The following is a 21,133-nucleotide window of genomic DNA, read 5'->3' on the forward strand; positions in this document are numbered from 1 at the left end:
ACTGATTGGTGCGTCCATGAGGTAGACACCGGGGACAGTCCTCCTGTTAAGCACAAGGCTTACAGAGTGACTGACAGGGTAAGGGCCTGCATTAAGGAGGAGGTCTCCAAAATGTTTGCCCTAGGGGTGATTGAGTCCTCTAGCAGCCCTTGGTCCAGCCCGTGGTCTTGGTACCAAAAGCTGCAGCGCCTGGTGACACGCCAGAACTTAGGTTCTGTGTGGCCTACCGAGGTCTCAATTCGGTCATGAGGACCGACGCGCACCCCATCCCCAGAGCTGATGAGCTTATAGATCGGTTAGGGGCTGCCCGGTACCTCAGCACGTTTGATCTAACGTCTGGGTACTGGCAGATCGCCTTGACTGATGGGGAAAAGGAGAGGTAAGCATTCTCCACACCAGATGGGCACTACCAGTTCTGTGTGATGCCCTTTGGAATGAAGAATGCCCCTGCCACCTTTCAGAGGTTGGTCAACCAGGTGTTGGCTGGGCTGGAGGATTTCAGTGCCGCCTACTTGGATGACATTGCAGTGTTTAGTTCCTCATGGCAGGACCACTTGCGCCACCTCTGGGAGGTGTTGATGGCGCTGCGCAGAGCAGGCCTCACAATCAAGGCTAGTAAGTGCCAGATTGGGCAGGGTTCTGTGGAGTACTTAGGACACCAGGTAGGGAGTGGCCAGGTGGCACTCCTACAGCCCAAGATTGAAACCATCCTTGCTTGGGAGCCCCCAAGGACCCAGACCCAGGTGAGGGCCTTCTTAGGACTCACAGGTTTTTACAGGAGGTTTGTCAAGGGGTATGGTAACATTGTTGCCCCCTTGACTGAGCTGACATCAAATAAGCGGCCAAAGATTGTGAACTGGACTGACACCTGTCAGAAAGCTTTTGATGCCCTCAAGACTGCCATGTGTACTGCACCCGTACTCCAGACGCCCAACTTTGCTAAGGAATTTATTGTCCAGACAGACGCTTCAGAGCATGGGGTGGGGGCTGTTCTGTCACAGATGAATGAGGAGGGACTAGACCAACCTGTGGCCTTCATCCGTAGGAGGTTACTTCCACGGGAACAGAGGTGGAGTGTAATTGAGCGTGAGGCATTTGCTGTGGTCTGGGCACTGAAGAAGCTGAGACCATACCCGTTTGGGACTCACTTCCAGGTTCACACAGACCACAGGCCCCTCAGATGGTTGATGCAGATGAGGGGTGAGAATCCAAAGTTGTTCAGGTGGTCCATTTCCCTACAGGGTATGGACTTCACGGTGGAACATCGCCCTGGTACAGAACACGCCAATGCTGATGGTCTGTCCAGATTTTTCCGCCTTAGTGATGAGAACTTCCAAGGGGATGGGTAGTTCTCTCCACATTTCAGCTGGAGGGGACGTGTGTTAGACCTGGCATCTTTGGCGTAAGTCTCCCTTCCATTTTTCGCTGTGTCTCCTCTGTTTTTGCTGGTTATAGATGCTCTGGGCACTGTGCTACTGCCATTCAATGCAACAGCGCGAATGCTCCCTGTGTAAATATGACATGTGAATTGGTATATCCATGATTGGCTTATTTGGTTTACCTGTTAGTCCCTAGTAGCGTGGCCTGTGTGTGCCCAAGGCTGGTAAATCAAATGCTGCTGGTGGGCCTGCAGCACTGGTTTGTGCCACCCACAGAAGCAGCTTGTAAAGTGTGTCTCAGGCCTGCCACCGCAGTGTCTGCGTGCAGTCCAGAACTGCCATCTTGGCTGTGAAGTGCACCCACTTCCCAGCCCCTGAACCTTCTCTTGGCATCATGTAAGCCACCCCTATGGTAGGGTGCATTGTATGTGTAAGGCAGGACATGCTCTGATGTGTGTAGCATGTCCTAGTAGTGAATTACACTCAATTTCGTTTTTCACTACTGTAAGGCTACCTGTTCTCCATAGGCCAGAATGGGAGGTTTTGGCTATTACATTCTATAGTCCTAACTGACCCACAGAAAATGGAAGAAAAACGAATTTAGTATGCCTGAGCTCAGAATATTAAAATACATCTTTTAGTGAAGTTTATTTTTATATTCTATGTTTGAAACTACCACTTTTAGAGTATAGGTACTTTCTTGCCTAAGCCTTCCAGTGCGCTCTGCTATTATGTGTATTGGCTGTCTGGTTTTGGAGGGACAGGGCAGGCTGAGTCAGACCTGGGTTGAATAGAGAGATCTGCCTTGGAGTGAGGGGAGGGGAGCTCCTGCACTTGAATAGGGCTGTGCCTTGCAAGGTGAATGCTGGCTCCAGCTCCCACTGTGCGTCTGAAGGCTGAACCCCGCTTTCTGAAAGGTAGGATGCAGCCTGGTAAACAAAGTGCTCCAGGGCTGGGCAGAACTGGTTCTGGCTGGGTTTAGAGACTTGTGACTCCTAAGAACAAAGATTTTAGGGGTATAAATATTTGTGCCCAAACCCCTACAATTTGTATTGCTCCTGGACAACAAGAAGAACCTCTGTCCATGTGACTACAGGAATCTGCAGGAGAAGGACTGTCCTTGTGCTTGTGTGCTGTTTCTTGGACTGGCCTGCAGTGGTTACTACTGGACTTGGAAGAAGAGGAAAAGGACTTTGAAGGAACTTTTATTTTTGGCTACAGCAATCACCCAAGGGCTAGAAGAGAGCTAGCCTCCTGCAGGAGTCTCAGGCACATCAGACTCTCCCACCAGCCTCCTGTTTCCTCCCAGCGAGGATTTCTATCTGCAGGTGAGGCTCCTGTGAGTTCCAGGGCCTCTAGTTCTACTGCTGAGAAAAGAGTGCTGAAAATCGTCGCTAACCCCCGTTAGCGAGCTGCTGCAGCTGGAGAGCGTGAGGAAAATCGTCGCTCTGGTGCCGCCGAGCGCTCGCTACCGGAGATCGTCTCATCACCTGTCGGCGGGCCTGAAAACGCTCGCTAACCCCGAAGATTATCGCCTTACCTGTCAGCGGGCCCCAAAACGCCCGCTAATCCAAGTGCATCCAATCATCTGTCTGCAGGCCTAAGAGTGCTCGCTATCCCGAAGATTACCGCCTGTCAGCGGGCCCCAAAACGCTCGCTAACCCAAGTTATTGTATCGCCTGACTGCGGGCCTGAAAACGCTCGCTAACCTGAAGATTGTTGCATTGTCTGTTAGCTTGCCCCAAAACGCTCACTAACCAAAAATCATCGCACCAAGTCCATCGCAGTGCGGCGCGGTGCGTTCGCCATTTTCCCCGCATCGCATCAGGATCATCGCTCCCTCGCGGAGCGCCATTTTCTTTGATCGCAGCAAGATCGCACACGCAACAGGCTCGGCGCATCATCCTCCCTCAGCGGCAAGGATTTTATCGCATCGCCGGCTTAGCGTGCAGAAGTTTGTCAATTTGTCCTGCCCGCAACCCAGCGCAACATCCTCCCTTGCGGTAAGGATTCAACGCAACGCTGGATAGCGTGAGGAAATTTATCGCTACAACTCCTTAGCGAAATTTTTGTTGCTTTGCTACAGAATCCAGATACCTTGTGAGTAAAAGGGTCGCAGAGACCACTGCATTGAACTGAACATCATTTTGTGCACCTTGAACTATTCTTTGCAGCATTTTTAAAGTAACCCTATGGTCTTAGTGGTTGTATGACATAATTTCGACAGACAGAAAATCGACCTACAAATATATCGCAACAAAAATATCGATGTCAAGAATATCGACATCCTATCTACAACATGGTAAGTACAAAAATATCGAAAATTAAATATCGATGTCAAAAATATCGTTATTAAAAATATCGTTTTTCTTTTACTTTAAAAATATATGTAAAATAAACCAAATTATACTTAGAAATTAAATAAACATAATTAAATATATTGTATAATATTTAAAATGTATAATTAATATATATAATTTAATAAAACGTTAATTAAACATTTACATATAATATATAATATATATACTTACTTAATAATTAATTTTAATAATAATTTCTGTAACGTATAAATTATTAAATGTTTTTAAAAATTACCAATACATCTATACACATAAAACAATAACATTAATAAATATTTAATAATTACATATAGCAAATAATAATCAATATTTTTAATGTGAATAATTATTATTATTAATGATATATTACAATAGCAAAAATAATACAAAACATATTAAATATCAGACACAATAAAAGTACTAGTCCAACTCCAACAAAAACAACAGTAATGAAAATGTTGGATACTGTAGGGGTAAAAATTACTATTCCAACTCCAAAGAGTGCAACAGTAGGGAAAGCGTTGGATAGCATAGGGTTAAAATTACTATTCCAACTCCAGAGAGTGCAATAGTAGGGAAAGCGTTGGATAGCGCAAAGGTAAAAATTACTATTCCCACTCCAGAGAGTGCAACAGTAGGGAAAACGTTGGATAGCGTAGGGGTAAAAATTACTATTCCAACTCCAAAGAGTGCAACAGTAGGGAAAGCGTTGGATAGCGTAGGGGTAAAAATTACTATTCCAACTCCAGAGAGTGCAATAGTAGGGAAAGCATTGGATAGCGTAAGGGTAAAAATTACTATTCCCATTCCAGAGAGTGCAACAGTAGGGAAAGTGTTGGATAGCGTAGGGAAAAAAATTACTATTCCAACTACAGAGAATGCAACAGTAGGGAAACCAGTGGATAGCATAGTGGTAAAAATTACTATTCCCACTCCAGTGAGTCCAACAGTAGGGAAAGCGTTGGATAGCGTAGGGGTAAAAATTACTATTCCCACTCCAGAGAGTGCAACAGTAGTGAAAACGCTGGATAGCTTAGGAGTAAAAATTACTATTCCCACTCCAATGAGTGCAACAGTAGGGAAAACATTGCATAGCATAGGGGTAAAAATTACTATTCCCACACCAGAGAGTGCAACAGCAGTGAAAACGCTGGATAGCGTAGGGGTACAAATAACTATTCCAACTCCAGAGAGTGCAACAGTAGGAAAAGCGCTGGATAGCGTAGGGGTAAAAATTACTATTCCAACTCCAGAGAGTGCAACAGTAGGAAAAGCGCTGGATAGCGTAGGGGTAAAAATTACTATTCCCACACCAGAGAGTGCAACAGCAGTGAAAACGCTGGATAGCGTAGGGGTACAAATAACTATTCCAACTCCAGAGAGTGCAACAGTAGGAAAAGCGCTGGATAGCGTAGGGGTAAAAATTACTATTCCAACTCCAGAGAGTGCAACAGTAGGAAAAGCGCTGGATAGCGTAGGGGTAAAAATTACTATTCCAACTCCAGAGAGGGCAACAGTAGGGAAAGCGTTGGATAGCGTAGGGGTACAAATTACCATTCCCACTCCAGTAAGTGAAACAGTAGGGAAAGCGCTGGATAGCGAAGGGGTAAAAATTACTATTCCAACTTCAAAGAGTGCAACAGTAGGGAAAGCGTTGGATAGCGTAGGGGGAAAAATTACTATTCCCACTCCAGAGAGTGCAACAGTAGGGAAAGTGTTGGATAGCGTAGGGAAAAAAATTACTATTCCAACTCCAGAGAGTGCAATAGTAGGGAAAACGTTGGATAGCGTAGGAGTAAAAATTACTATTCCCACTCCAGTGAGTCCAACAGTAGGGAAAGCGTTGGATAGCGTAGGGGTAAAAATTACTATTCCCACTCCAGAGAGTGCAACAGTAGTGAAAACGCTGGATAGCGTAGGGGTACAAATTACTATTCCCACTCCAGTAAGTGAAACAGTAGGGAAAGCGCTGGATAGCGTAAGGGTAAAAATTACTATTCCCACTCCAGAGAGTGCAACAGTAGGGAAAGTGTTGGATAGCGTAGGGAAAAAAATTACTATTCCAACTCCAGAGAGTGCAATAGTAGGGAAAACGTTGGATAGCGTAGGAGTAAAAATTACTATTCCCACTCCAGTGAGTCCAACAGTAGGGAAAGCGTTGGATAGCGTAGGGGTAAAAATTACTATTCCAACTCCAGAGAGTGCAACAGTAGGGAAAGCGTTGGATAGCGTAGGGGTACAAATTACTATTCCCACTCCAGTAAGTGAAACAGTAGGGAAAGCGCTGGATAGCGTAGGGGTAAAAATTACTATTCCAACTCCAAAGAGTGCAACAGTAGGGAAAGCGTTGGATAGCGTAGGGGTACAAATTACTATTCCAACTCCCGAGAGTGCAATAGTAGGGAAAGCGTTGGATAGCGTAAGGGTAAAAATTACTATTCCCACTCCAGAGAGTGCAACAGTAGGGAAAGTGTTGGATAGCGTAGGGAAAAAAATTACTATTCCAACTCCAGAGAGTGCAATAGTAGGGAAAACGTTGGATAGCGTAGGAGTAAAAATTACTATTCCCACTCCAGTGAGTCCAACAGTTGGGAAAGCGTTGGATAGCGTAGGGGTAAAAATTACTATTCCCACTCCAGAGAGTGCAACAGTAGTGAAAACGTTGGATAGCGTAGGGGTACAAATTACTATTCCCACTCCAGTAAGTGAAACAGTAGGGAAAGCGCTGGATAGCGTAGGGGTAAAAATTACTATTCCAACTCCAGAGAGTGCAACAGTAGGAAAAGCGCTGGATAGCGTAGGGGTAAAAATTACTATTCCTACTCCAGATAGTAAAACAATAGGGAAAGCACTGGATAGCGTAGGGATTCTATAAACATAATAACCAATTAAATAATTAGTCATAAAAAAATAGCATATTAATAATTAATTTACAAAATATGTATTCTTAAATACCAATTATTTAAAATAAATATTTATATAAATAACTTTAAATTACATCCCACACTATTCCCCCTTTAACACACAACACACTACACATACAAAATACACAATACATTTAAATATCAGTTTATCTATTATTTACAATTAATAATACAGTCTTTATAATTAATATACTTATTATTTACTAATTTATACATATTAACTACCAAATTACAATTATTCACAAATTAATTATTAATTAACAATACATTAATTAGCAATAACAACAAATAACATGAAATAATAAATTATTTATATTTACTATATTTAACGTACTAATACCAATTAATTACCAATTAATAATTAATTAACAATTAATTATTATTAAATACAAATAAATAAAAATTATCAGTAATTATTTGAATTTAATTACATCCCACCCTATTCCCCTATAAACCCACAACCCACTGCACATAAAAATTCACATAATTAATTTAATCATCTATTAATCACTTAATAAAATTAAATCACCAATTAATTAGTAATTAACAATTAATTAATTAACAATACCAATACATAAATATTAATTATAACTTATATAATTAACCAATGAATAAAATTAATTTACAATTAATAATTAATTAACAATTAATTAATCAATTAATATATTTAATTTACAATTAGTAATTAATTAACAATTAATTAATCATAAATACCAATTAAACAATACATATTAATTAATTAATTATAATTAAATTACTTCCCACCCTATTCCCCTATAAACCAACAACCCGCTCTGATACTAAAACGCTAAATAATATTTTAAATAATTATTAATCTCTAAACATTTATTTTTAAATGTATTAAAATACATTACAATAATCTTTAACATACAAATAAAATACATATTAAAATACATTACACTAATAAAATATCGATATTATTGACATCGAAATTTTTCATTACGATATTACTTACATCTATATTAATGACTTCGATATTATTAACTTCGATAATACTTACCTTGGGGTCGATATTCTGTCCATTGATATTCTTGACTTCGATATTCTTTACCTACGATATTAACAACTCGATATACTTGTAGGTCGACATTTAAAACTCGATATTTAGACTAACCACCGGTCTTAGTATTGTGGATTTTTACTGTTATTGGTCTTGTGTTAAGTCTATATAAAAATATTTATTTTTTATAATTACTTGAGTGGTGTCCCTTTGTAGTGTTCTTCACTGTGTTACTGTGTATGGTCATAAATGCTTCACACACTGCCTCTGAGATAAGCCTAGCTGCTCGTGCTACGTTACCACAGGGTTGAGCAGGGGTTGTCAAAGGGTGTAGCCCGCTTACTCTGACTTAGGAAGAAGGGTCCCTACTTGGACAGTGGCCAGCCATTGCCAACTAGAGACCCCCATTTCTAACAAATGCCTACTTAGAGATGCGATGCAAGGCGTAAGCAAAACCGGTGCTACGTCCTTGCTGATACTGCGATGGCATTATCGCTGCTTTTCGGCAAAAAAAGGCCGCTAAAGCGGCGATAACGGGCTTGTTAATATGTCCCATATAACCTTAACCTTAAGGAAAGTTAGGAAACTAATTTTATGTTACAGTAACTGCCTTCCCCCCGCTAGACAAAAACAAAGCGGGGATTGAAGGCAATTCCATTGATCGCCAAAGCCAAGGAGCCCCTCGCTGCCTCCAGAGTCTGACCACCTTTGCAGGGGCCCCTCGCTGCCTGCAGAGTCTGGCCTCTATTGCAGGGGCCCCTCGCTGCCTGCAGAGTCTGGCCTCTATTGCAGGGGCCCCACGCTGCCTGCAGAGTCTGGGCTCTATTGCAGGGGCCCCTCGCTGCCTGCAGAGTCTGGCCTCTATTGCAGGGGCCTCTCGCTGCCTGCAGAGTCTGGCCTCTATTGCAGGGGCCCCACGCTGCCTGCAGAGTCTGGGCTCTATTGCAGGGGCCCCTCGCTGCCTGCAGAGTCTGGCCTCTATTGCAGGGGCCTCTCGCTGCCTGCAGAGTCTGGCCTCTATTGCAGGGGCCCCTCGCTGCCTGCAGAGTCTGGCCTCTATTGCGGGGGCCCCTCGCTGCCTGCAAAGTCTGGCCACCGTTGCGGGGGCCCCTCGCTGCCTGCAGAGTCTGGCCTCTATTGCAGGGGCCCCTCACTGCCTGCAGAGTCTGGCCTCTATTGCAGGGGCCCCTCGCTGCCTGCAGAGTCTGGCCACCGTTGCGGGGGCCCCTCGCTGCCTGCAGAGTCTGGCCTCTATTGCAGGTGCCCCTTGCTGCCTGTAGAGTCTGGCCACCTTTGCAGGGGCCCCTCGCTGCCTGCAGAGTCTGGCCTCTATTGCAGGGGCCCCTCGCTGCCTGCAGAGTCTGGCCACCGTTGCGGGGGCCCCTCGCTGCCTGCAGAGTCTGGCCTCTATTGCAGGGGCCCCTCGCTGCCTGCAGAGTCTGGCCACCGTTGCGGGGGCCCCTCGCTGCCTGCAGAGTCTGGCCTCTATTGCAGGGGCCCCTCGCTGCCTGCAGAGTCTGGCCACCGTTGCGGGGGCCCCTCGCTGCCTGCAGAGTCTGGCCTCTATTGCAGGGGCCTCTCGCTGCCTGCAGAGTCTGGCCACCGTTGCGGGGGCCCCTCGCTGCCTGCAGAGTCTGGCCTCTATTGCAGGGGCCCCTCGCTGCCTGCAGAGTCTGGCCACCGTTGCAGGGGCCCCTCGCTGCCTGCAGAGTCTGGCCTCTCTTGCAGGGGCCTCTCGCTGCCTGCAGAGTCTGGCCTCTATTGCAGGGGCCTCTCGCTGCCTGCAGAGTCTGGCCTCCAAATCAGGGGCCCCTCGCTGCCTGCAGAGTCTGGCCTCTATTGCAGGGGCCTCTCGCTGCCTGCAGAGTCTGGCCTCTATTGCAGGGGCCCCTCGCTGCCTGCAGAGTTTGGCCCCCAATGCAGGTACTCTCTGTGACACACGTGCACCGACGCTCAGCTGCCTTTAGGCACACAGCAGAAAAGCGCATTTAATAATTCTGTGCGCCCAGCTAGACAGCTTACAGGGCTTTTGTCTTTTGAAGCTGCATTGGGAGGGACAGGATAGGTTTGGGCTCGCTTGCCTTGTCCAGGCTTGAGCATCGCATGCCTTGCCCAGGTTGAAGCCTCGCTTTGCTTGTCCAGGCTCGAGCCTCCCTTGGCTGGTCCAGGTTTGAGTCTCTCTTGGTTTGTCCAGGTCTGAGCCTCCCTTGGCTTGTCCAGATTTGAGCCTCTCTTGGCTTGTCCAGGTCTGAGCCTCCCTTGGCTTGTCCCGGTTTGAGCCTCTCTTGGCTTGTCCAGGTCTGAGCCTCCCTTGGCTGGTCCAGATTTGAGTCTCTCTTGGTTTGTCCAGGTCTGAGCCTCCCTTGGCTTGTCCAGATTTGAGCCTCTCTTGGCTTGTCCAGGTCTGAGCCTCCCTTGGCTTGTCCCGGTTTGAGCCTCTCTTGGCTTGTCCAGGTCTGAGCCTCCCTTGGCTGGTCCAGGGTTGAGTCTCTCTTGGCTTGTACAGGTCTGAGCCTCGCTTAGCTTGGCCAGGCTAGAGCCTTGCTTGGCTTCTCCAGATTCAAGCCTCGCTTGGCTTGTCCAGTCTCAAGCCTCACTTGACTTGTCCAGGTTTGAGCATCACTTGGCTTGTCCAGCCTCGAGCCTCGCTTGGCTTGTCCAGGATCGAGCCACTCTGCTGTGTGGAAGTATCCGGGACTGTCCGTCTGTGGATAAGTGTGCACCTTCACTCTGCAAGGTGAACGTTTTGGGGACTGTCCGTTTGTGGACAGGTGTGCACCTACACTCTGCCCTGTGAAATAGCCTGGGACTGTCCGTCTGTGGACAGGTATGCACCTTCGCTCTGCCCTGTGAAAGAGTCCGGGACTGTCCGTCTGTGGACAGGTGTGCACCTTCACTCTGCGGGTGGAAGTGTCCGGGACTGTCCGTCTGTGGACAGATGTGCACCTTCGCTCTGCCCTGTGAAAGAGTCCAGGACTGTCCATCTGTGGACAGGTGTGCACCGTCGCTCTGCCCTGTGAAAGAGACGGGACTGTCCATCTGTAGACATGTGCGGACCTTCACTCTGCCCTGTAAAAGAGTCTGGGACTGTCCGTCTGTTGATAGGTGTGCACCTTCACTCTGCAAGGTGAAAGTTTTGGGGACTGTCCGTCTGTGGACAGGTGCGCACCTTCACTCTGCACAGTGAAAGAGTCCGGGACTGTCCGTCTGTGGATAGGTGTGCTCCTTCACTCTGCCGGGTGGAAGTATCCGGGACTATCCGTTTGTGGACAGGTGTGCATCTTCACTCTGCCGGGTGGAAGTGTCAGGGACTGTCCATCTGTGGACAGGTGTGCACCTTCACTCTGCTAGGTGGAAGTATCTGGGACTGTCCGTCTGTGGACAGGTGTGCACCTTCGCTCTGCCCTGTGAAAGAGTCCAGGACTGTCCGTCTGTGGACAGGTGTGCACCTTCACTCTGCCGGGTGGAAGTATCTGGGACTGTCCGTCTGTGGACAGGTGTGCACCTTCACTCTGCCGGGTGGAAGTGTCCGGGACTGTCCATCTGTGGACAGGTGTGCACCTTCACTATGCTAGGTGGAAGTATCTGGGACTGTCCGTCTGTGGACAGGTGTGCACCTTCGCTCTGCCCTGTGAAAGAGTCTGGGACTGTCCGTCTGTGGACAGGTGTGCACCTTCGCTTTGCCCTGTGAAAGAGTGCGGGTCTGTCCGTCTGTGGACAGGTGTGCACCTTCGCTCTGCCCTGTGAAAGAGTCTGGGACTGTCCGTCTGTGGACAGGTGTGCACCTTCACTCTGCCGGGTGGAAGTGACCTGGACTGTCCATCTGTGGACAGGTGTGCACCTTCACTCTGCTAGGTTGAAGTATCTGGGACTTGTTTGTCTGTAGACAGGTGTGAACCTTCACTCTGTCCTTTGAAAGAGTCTGGGACTGTCCGTCTGTGGACAGGTGTGCACCTTCGCTCTTCCCTGTGAAAGAGTCCGGGACTGTCCATTTGTGGCCAGGTGTGCACCTTCGCTCTGCTAGGTGGAAGTATCTGGGACTGTTCTTCTGTGGACAGGTGTGCACCTTCACTCTGCCCTGTGAAATAGCCTGGGACTGTCCGTCTGTGGACAGGTGTGCACCTTTGCTCTGCCCTGTGAAAGAGTCCGGGATTGTCCGTCTGGGGACATGTGTGTACCTTCACTCTGCCGGGTGGAAGTGTCTGGGACTGTGCGTCTGTGGACAGATGTGCACCTTCGCTCTGCCCTGTGAAAGAGTCCAGGACTGTCCGTCTGTGGACAGGTGTGCACCTTCGCTCTGCCCTGTGAAAGAGTCTGGGACTGTCCGTCTGTGGACAGGTGTCCACCTTCGCTCTGCCCTGTGAAAGAGTCCGGGACTGTCTGTCTTTAGACAGGTGTGCACCTTCACTCTGCCGGGTGGAAGTGTCCTGGACTGTCCATCTGTAGACAGGTGTGCACCTTCACTCTGCTAGGTGGAAGTATCTGGGACTGTTCGTCTGTGGATAGGTGTGCACCTTCACTCTGCCCTGTGAAAGAGTCTGGGACTGTCCGTCTGTAGACAGGTGTGCACCTTCGCTCTGCCCTGTGAAAGAGTCTGGGACTGTCCGTCTGTGGACAGGTGTGCACCTTCGCTCTGCCCTGTGAAAGAGTCCGGGACTGTCCATTTGTGCATATTACCAGGAGGACAAAGTTCCTGCGGGCAGGTGCAAAAAGTCACCTGAGCCCTTAAAAATAAATAAGGAGTGAAAGAGTTCCTAGTTTGAAGAACCACTCAGGTAAGTGGAGGACCACTCTATGTCCTCTGTTGCCCTCACACACCCCGAAAGGTGTCATGCTTCATCATCGGGCGGTTGCTCCTCGTAGGGCCGGCGCTGCAATTCCCTACGGGCCCCCGAAGTGTCACTTTTTCGGAGATCTTTTAGGAACCGCCGGATGGTGCATGTGGGTATGTGGAAAGTGTGTTCTGTATGGAGGGTAAAAAAGGTGCGTGCAAGTGAGTGAAAAACATGGTGGGTCATCATGCAGCAACTTGTATAGATGTACCCTGAGCAGAATTAAACTGCTAAAAAATTGTGACCCTGAAGGCACAATCTGCCCATGGATCAGGGATCAAAGGCCAACATGTTTCGCGCCTCTATCGCCTGAGAGGTCGGTGGCGCTTCGTCAGGACCAAATTCTTAACAATAAGTGCACGTGAAAAATAAGTAAATCGAGTTAAATGAACCAGTTAGATATTGACCTGGAGCGATTTCTTCATCGTTGACCTGTTACCACACTGAGGGTGTACCGGCGTTTGCCCAGACCGATATTGAGGATATTGACCTGGAGCGATTTCTTCATCGTTGACCTGTTACCACACTGAGGGTGTACAGGCGTTTGCCCAGACCGATATTGAGGATATTGACCTGGAGCGATTTCTTCATCGTTGACCTGTTACCACACTGAGGGTGTACAGGCGTTTGCCCAGACCGATATTGAGGGTATTTTAACTCGATTTACTTATTTTTCACGTGCACTTATTGTTAAGAATTTGGTCCTGACGAAGCGCCACCGACCTCTCAGGCGATAGAGGCGCGAAACATGTTGGCCTTTGATCCCTGATCCATGGGCAGATTGTGCCTTCAGGGTCACAATTTTTTAGCAGTTTAATTCTGCTCAGGGTACATCTATACAAGTTGCTGCATGATGACCCACCATGTTTTTCACTCACTTGCACGCACCTTTTTTACCCTCCATACAGAACCCACTTTCCACATACCCACATGCACCATCCGGCGGTTCCTAAAAGATCTCCGAAAAAGTGACCCTTCGGGGGCCCGTAGGGAATTGCAGCGCCGGCCCTACGAGGAGCAACCGCCCGATGATGAAGCATGACACCTTTCGGGGTGTGTGAGGGCAACAGAGGACATAGAGTGGTCCTCCACTTACCTGAGTGGTTCTTCAAACTAGGAACTCTTTCACTCCTTATTTATTTTTAAGGGCTCGGGTGACTTTTTGCACCTGCCCGCAGGAACTTTGTCCTCCTGGTAATATGTACCTAGTCTTGGGAGCATGGACACTGGACCTTTTTTTAGCTCCTAGATCCCCCCCTCTTTTTGTGTTTGATATACTGTCCATTTGTGGCCAGGTGTGCACCTTCGCTCTGCCCTGTGAAAGAGTCCAGGACTGTCCGTCTGTGGACAAGTGTGCACCTTCGCTCTGCCCTGGGAAAGAGTCCAGAACTGTCCGTCTGTGAACAGGTGTGCACCTTCACTCTGCCCTGTGAAAGAGTCGGGGACTGTGCATCGAAGAATCCCAGCAGAGACGGAACTGGACATGCAGTCAGCCCATATATGGAAATCCATCCTAGGAATGACTCAGAGTGACCAGGATCAGACGGTCAGCTCTCGGGGTGTCCACTGTAGGACAGGCGGACAGGGGGAGCAACAGAGCAGGCCGCGAAGAGAGATGGTGGGGAGGAGGATAGGAGAACTGAGCAGTTGGGGATGATGGAAAGGCATAAGGGCGGAAGTTGACATCTTCAGGGTATCTCTAAAAATCATTCACAATCCACCACACATTTTACTAGTGTGTGGGGGCCTTGAACTCCCTGAAACAAAGAGCTGTGGGGTGCAAGGTCAGGAAGGGGTATGCAAGGTCAGGCAGGAGGATACAAACTCAGGCAGGGGGATACATTGTCAGGCAGGGTGTTCCAAGCTCAGGCAGGGGATACAAGCGCAGGCAGGTGGATACAAGCTCAGGCAGGGGGATACAATGTCAGACAGGGGGATACAATGTCAGACAGGGGGATACGAGGTTAGGCAGGGGGATACAATCTCAGGCAGGGTGTTACAAGCTCAGGCAGGGGGATACAAGCTCAGGCAGGGGGGTACAAGGTCAGGCAGGTGGATACAAGCTCAGACAGGGTGTTACAAGCTCAGTCAGGGGGATACAAGGTTAGGCAGGGGGATACAAGCTCAGGCAGGGGGATACAAGGTCAGGCAGGGGGATACAAGGTCAAGAAGGGGGATACCAGCCCAGGTAGGGGGATACAAGGCCAGGCAGAGGAATACAAGGTCAGGCAGGGGGATACAAGGTCAGGCAGGGGAATGCAAGCTCAGGCAGTGGGTACAAGGTCAAGCATGGGGATACAAGGTCAGGCAGGGGGATACAAGCCCAGGCAGGGTGTTACAAGCTCAGGCAGGGGATACAAGCTCAGGCAGTGGGATACAAGGTCAGGCAGGGGGATACATGGTCAAGCAGGGGGATACCAGCCCAGGCAGGGGTCTACAAGGCCAGGCAGGGGATACAAGGCCAGGCAGGGGGATACAAGTTCAGGGGAAACAAGGTTAGGCAGTGGGTACAAGGTCAAGTGGGGGGATACAAGGTCAGGCAGGGGGATACAAGGTCAGGCAGTGGGTACAAGGTCAGGCAGGGGGATACAAGGCTAGGCAGGGGGATACAAGGTCAGGGGATGCAAGGTCAGGCAGGGGGATACAAAGCCAGACAGGGGGATACAAGGTCAGGAGCAGAAGCCTCTGTAGTCAAGTATTCCAGGACAAATTCCAAGTCAGTCTTGTCCTGGAGTGTAAGACGCTAAATTACCAAAGCGTAGTTGACAAAAGACTGACCTTAAGCAGACCCCAGGTGACAAAATCTGCATTTGAAAGGGGGGGACCCTTCGGTTGTGCGCAGGTATTATCTTGAGGCGCGGGGGTTCGAATGGCCCCACCCTCATGCAACCGCTAGTCCCTGTCTACAGGAAGTAACTATATAGTTGCAGTCATGCTGGTGTTTCTGCCTTAGCTTCATCCTTGAGCGTGCTTACTCTCGATTTAGAGACAAGATTTCCAATGGAATGGATCGGTGTTAGAAAAATCTCTCAAATTCTAAATTTGGGTGAGTAGTCACCTAAAAACTCTCTATTCATGTCACGGGATAGTTAAACAGCTTTTAAAAACTGGTAAATGTTGAACATGCCATCACCACCTAGGTCAATATGTTTCAGCACCCGCAGCATCACCAGGTGCTTTCATCAGGACCAAATTATGAGGTGGACCCCCAAAACCATAGCTTCTGCACTCATTGATGTCATGTCACTAGACAAGTGACTCTGTGCCCACTGACCTAACATAGGCCAGCAGTCTAGCTGATCATCAAACCTCACTTCCTGTGAGGATGGGGGACAGGAAGTGGGTGGGGACAGGAGGGAAAAGGGGAGGAACAAGAGCAGACACATGTCTCAGACAGTAGCTCCACACCAGCAGGCCATGTGTCCCCCGAGGGAATCCGCAATAAATTATTGGGAAGCCCCATGTGTCATCTGATTCCATCGCCGTCACAACCACCAATATTGGTCCCTATCCCTTGTGCACCAGGCTTTGCTGTAAATGTCCTGGATCACAACATCATTCGTCATCGCCTGTAAGATATATGTATCAATATAAAAATACACAAAATTGGACCTTTATTCACTGCACTGCCAGAAAACACACCCGGCACCTTAATGTGTCGGTATCCTCACTCATAAGCCTCACTAACTCTGACATGTGTCAAGAGTCACTCTCAGCATGAATGAACCGTCTGTGCCTTCAATCACAATCGCTGATAAGACTCACCTCTGGTTGGTGGGGCATGTTTCATGGCCCGGCTCGCTGCTTACTTCTGGATCATGTGAGTCACATGTGTGCCAATGCAACATCCATGTCGCACGACCAAGGGTAGTCTGACGCGTTCACGAATGTCACTTTGTTTGTATTTTGTTTTTAGAGATAATATTCTTTTACTTTTACATTTTAATATATATATACTTACATATAGATATTTATAGTTTTTAACTTTGATTCTATGTCATTTGTTTGTTTATTTAAGTTTGGCATTAGCAAATGATATTTTTTTACAGGTATAATCTTTTTGAAATGCTGCTTATGTGGGAGTGAAAATAGTGAGTTAGACCTCAACAAAGTCCACACTTTCTCTACCGTTATTTAAATTGGAGTGGGAATTGCAAATCTAACCCCTTCAAAGGCAGACACTTCCACCAATGCTGTATTGTAATTGCATTTATATGCGCTTACTACCATTTTATGGTGAGTAGCACACTACTCTGTAACCCAAAGTTAGTGGTTAATCACGTGGTGATTAATTAGTGCTCTAAGGGCCAGATGTAGGTGCCTAAATACCGGTCGGTAACCCCGAAATTCGGTAACTTTCAGGGTTACCGACCGGTATTTAGCCATTCCTAATGTAGGTGATGATTCGGTAAATGCTGAATCAGTATTTACCGAATCTGTATTTACCGAATCGGTATTTACCAATTCGGTAAATGCAATGTAGAAAGCACTTAAAAGAGTGCCTACCTCTGTTCCTAAATGTCTTACTTAACGAGTTACTTCTGCGCGAAACTGAAGCTTTTCCTCAAGTTTCTAGTCGTGAATTAGGGTAACAGTAGCTGGTTGCAATCATTAAAGGGAGTTCACACCAGTGGAGTTTGAAGTAGGACTAATAAGTTTGACTTCTCCAAAGTCCAGCACTGTAACTACTGTTGCTTACATTGGAGTGAGAATAGTAAATCTGACAACTCCAAAGTGAAATACTTTCCCTACTATTGCCTGGGTGTAGTTATAATGGAATGCTTGGTTTCTTAATTGTGTATTAAATTAGTATTCGACTTGTAAAAACTTTTCCGTGGGTTTTGAAGTTGTATGTATTTTTATTTATGGCTTTAGGATTCATTTATACCACTATTTGTGATTATTTTTAAGTATTTTTCTTTGAATATTTAACAAAAAATGTATTTCTCTAAGTATCTTTGTAGGTATAGTTGTGTGAGTTAATTTTAAATTGTCTATAGAAGCTCTTATTTGAAGATTATTATCTCTTTAATTTCTTTGTGTTTTATATTGTAAATTTTTTCATTTTAAAATTTCATTTTTATATTTCATTTTAATTTATTATATTAAATAATGTAAATGTTCTTAATTGTGTTAACTGTATATATGTATCTACATATAGTAAGTATATTCTTAATGAATGCATTTTTATCATTAATAATTTTTTTTTGTATTCTTTTTATTTTCCTTTTAATTGAAGTTACATATTTTTTTCTTAAGTTATTATATTCATGTTTACTTTTTTTGCATTATATAGTTTTTACAATATACCTTTGCAAGTAATTTTTTTAAGTTATATTAATGTTAAATACTTTTAAATATAAATACTTACCTATATATTTCCAATATGTTTTTCTACGATATTCTTTTGGTCAATATTATTATATTCTATATAGTAAGTATGTAATGTTGATATTCAATCAATTAGGGGTTTGTAAAGCGCACAACTCACCCGTGAGGGTCTCAAGACGCTGGGGGGCGGGGGGGGACGGGCTGGGGAGCTCCGGATCCGTCGAAGAGCCAGGCCTTGAGGTCCTTCCTGAAAGTTTGCAGGTTGGGGAGCATCTGATGTTCACGGGGAGCTCATTCCAGGTCTTGGCTGCAATGTGGGAGAAAGCTCTCCCGCCTGTTCTGTTCTTGCGGTTCCGGGGGACCTCTGCCAGGGCGAGGTCGGCGGAGAGGAGGTTCCTCTTGGGTCCATGGAAGGATAGTCTCTCGTTGAGGTATTTGGGTCTGATGTTGTAGAGGGATTTGTAGGCGTGGGTTAGGAGCTTGAATGTGACCCTCTTCTCGACAGGGAGCCAGTGAAGATCTCGTAGGTGTTGAGTCATGTGTTCATGGCGTGGAGTCCCAAGGACGAGTCTGGCAGCGGCATTCTGGATGGTCTGGAGTCTGTGAAGGAGAGATCTGTTGATTCCAGCGTATAGGGTGTTGCCATAGTCCAGTCGGCTGGTTATGAGCGCGTGGGTGGTGGTCTTTCTGCAGTCAGGGGGGATCCCTTTGAAGGTCTTGCGGAGGATGCACAGGCATTTGAAGCTAGTGGAAGCGACGGCGTTGACCTGGCGCTTCATGGAGAGGGAAGAGTTGAGGATGATGCCGAGGTTGTGTGTGTGGTCTGTAGGAGTGGGTGGGTTCCCGAGGGCGGAGGGCCACCAGGAGTTGTCCCAGGCTGAGTTGCAGGATCCGAGGATGAGGACCTCGGTCTTCTCCGAGTTAAGCTTGAGGCAGCTGTCCTTCATCCAGGTTGCCACATTCTTCATTCCCTCCTGGAAGCAGAGTCTGGTGTCTTCGGGATTCTTCGTGAGTGAGCGGATGAGCTGGGTGTCGTTGGCGTGGGATACGATGCTGAGCCCATGCTGTCTGACGATGGCGGCGAGGGGTGCCATGTAGACGTTAAAGAGCGTGGGGCTGAGTGATGAGCCCTGGGGCACTCCGCAGTTGATGTCAGTGGGTTTGGAGAGGAGGGGAGGGAGTCTGATCCTCTGGGTTCTGCTGGAGAGAAAGGATCGGATCCAGTCGAGGGCGGCTCCTTGTATCCCAGCGTCGTGAAGTCTGGCTGCAAGGGTGCGATGAGAGACGGTGTTGAAGGCAGCAAAGAGGTCAAGAAGGATGAGGGCCACGGTGTGTCCCTTGTCGAGTAGCATGCGGATGTTGTCTGTGGCGGCGAGGAGAGCAGTCTCGGTGCTGTGGTTATTGCGGAATCCGGACTGGAAGGCGTCTAGGATGGAGTTCTCTTCGATGAAGGGTGTCAGTTGAGTGTTCACGAGTCTTTCGGCAACTTTGGCTGTGAACGGGAGGAGAGAGAGATGCCGGTAGCTCTTCAGGTCCGTGGGCTTCTTGAGGAGGGGTTTAGCCTCCGCCTGCTTCCAGTCATTTGGGAAGATGCCGGACGGGAAGGAGATGTTGAGGGTCCGTCCAAGTTCGGGTGCGATGGTGGCTGCGGCCCTGTAGAATATGTGCGGTGGGCAGGGGTCCGGGGGGCTCCTGAGTGGGTTTTATGCATGGCCGCGGTGATGTGTTCAACGGTCGCGGGCTTCCAGGTCAAAATCGTTGGCTGATCGGCTGCGATGGGGGGGAGGGTGCTGTCCATCGTCAGTTTGCTGAAGTTGTCGTAAAGGTCCTTGATCTTACAGGTTGCGGTTGTCCAGGTGGAAGTTGAGGTCCCCGAGGGGGATGTAGTCCATAGAGGTGATTGCGTGGGGTGCAGCGAGCTCAGCGATGGTGGTTGTGGACTGGGTGCAGAGGCCTGGGGGTCTGTAGATCAGGGTGCCGCGTAGCGTGGTCCTGGGGCTGGTCTGGATCTGGAAGTGGAGGTGTTCTTTGTTGGAGTGGGGGTCGCTCGTGCTGGATGTGGAAAGTCAAAGGGGTGTCTTGTGTGCGATGGCGAGTCCTCCTCCAGGGCGGTGGAGGCCGTCTTTTCTCTGGATCTTGTAGCCGTCTGGGATGGCAGTGGCGATGTCGGGCCGGAGGTGGTGTTGGTCCAGGTTTCTGTGAAGAAGGCCACATCGAGCGAGAGGGTGTCCATCAGGTCCCAGATCTCTATGGCGTGTCGGTGCAGGGAGCGCATGTTGAGAAGGACGTAGGTCAGTGTGTTAGTGGTACGTGCGTCGGGCAGGCCAGCGGTGGTGGTGGCCTTGTCGATGCTGAAGGACCTGTGGCATGCTCTGCACGAGAACTCTCCCTGGGTGGTGTTTGGTGCAGTTCTTACGCTGCCGGTGTGTCTTCAGGGGTTGAGTGCGTTGAGGGTGGTAGAATCGTAGCGGTGGGTCAGGGGAGAGCCAGGGTACCTGGCGCTGGTCGCGTCCGGGCGCAGACGGGCTTGCCTGCACCAGTGGCGTTACCACACAGCGGTCTGCATTATGTAGGGGAGAGGAGGGACGCTCAGCTGGGAGGTGGGAAAACGGGCATGGGGAGAGGGGAGGGGCCGTGTAGCAGTGGCGGGAAGCATGGGATGGGGACGACCAGAGGGGGAGTGAAGGCAGAAAATATGATGGAGTCAAGATAAACAGAGCAGGTGAAAGCAGGAAAAAAGCAGAAATCAAATGGACACAATATTTAACAATATTGACAGAGGAATACAGGAAAACAGGCGCAAATAAAAAAAACAGAGAGCAGTACTTAGGCGGCAGCAGGCTCGAACACACGAGTCAGGGGCCCAGAGGCAGCAGCGGGTCGCAGGAGCTGTCGGGGAGAGTGGAGGCAGGGGACCGAGGTCACATTGTTGTCCTCTGCTCGCTTGCTGTGATATATTTGTACTGTATTATTTTTAACCTCAATATTATCTCAAAGGAGAGTACACTACAAGAGGTTTCATGAATGAAATAATCTTATTTGTTATTCTTTGGAATATACTTTAAACAGGCCTGTCACAGGCATAGCTTTCGATAGACAGAGAGACGGATAACAGCAACCAAAAATACACCTGTGTTTTAACTTTTCTGAACCCCCTTGTGAATGGAGTGTCCATGACTAGACACGAGGTTCCCTAGTGGTTCCATGCAAGATTGCACGTATGCTATTTGTAAGATTGCTGCGGGACATTGACAAAAGCTTGTGGATAAAAAGAGAACACCTAGACAAGAGACACAAAACTGTCACT

General features: G+C 47.9%; 1 protein-coding gene across 1 annotated transcript in view; it reads left to right on the top strand.

Annotated features, from left to right (window-relative positions):
- The window catches only part of SLC4A3 (solute carrier family 4 member 3), a 696,397-nt gene that overhangs the window by 106,549 nt on the left and 568,715 nt on the right, over positions 1-21,133 (top strand). The gene's annotated exons all lie outside the window — the stretch shown is intronic.

Source organism: Triturus cristatus, chromosome 3_2, assembly GCF_964204655.1.
Source record: "Triturus cristatus chromosome 3_2, aTriCri1.1, whole genome shotgun sequence".
NCBI classification, from domain to species: domain Eukaryota; kingdom Metazoa; phylum Chordata; class Amphibia; order Caudata; family Salamandridae; genus Triturus; species Triturus cristatus.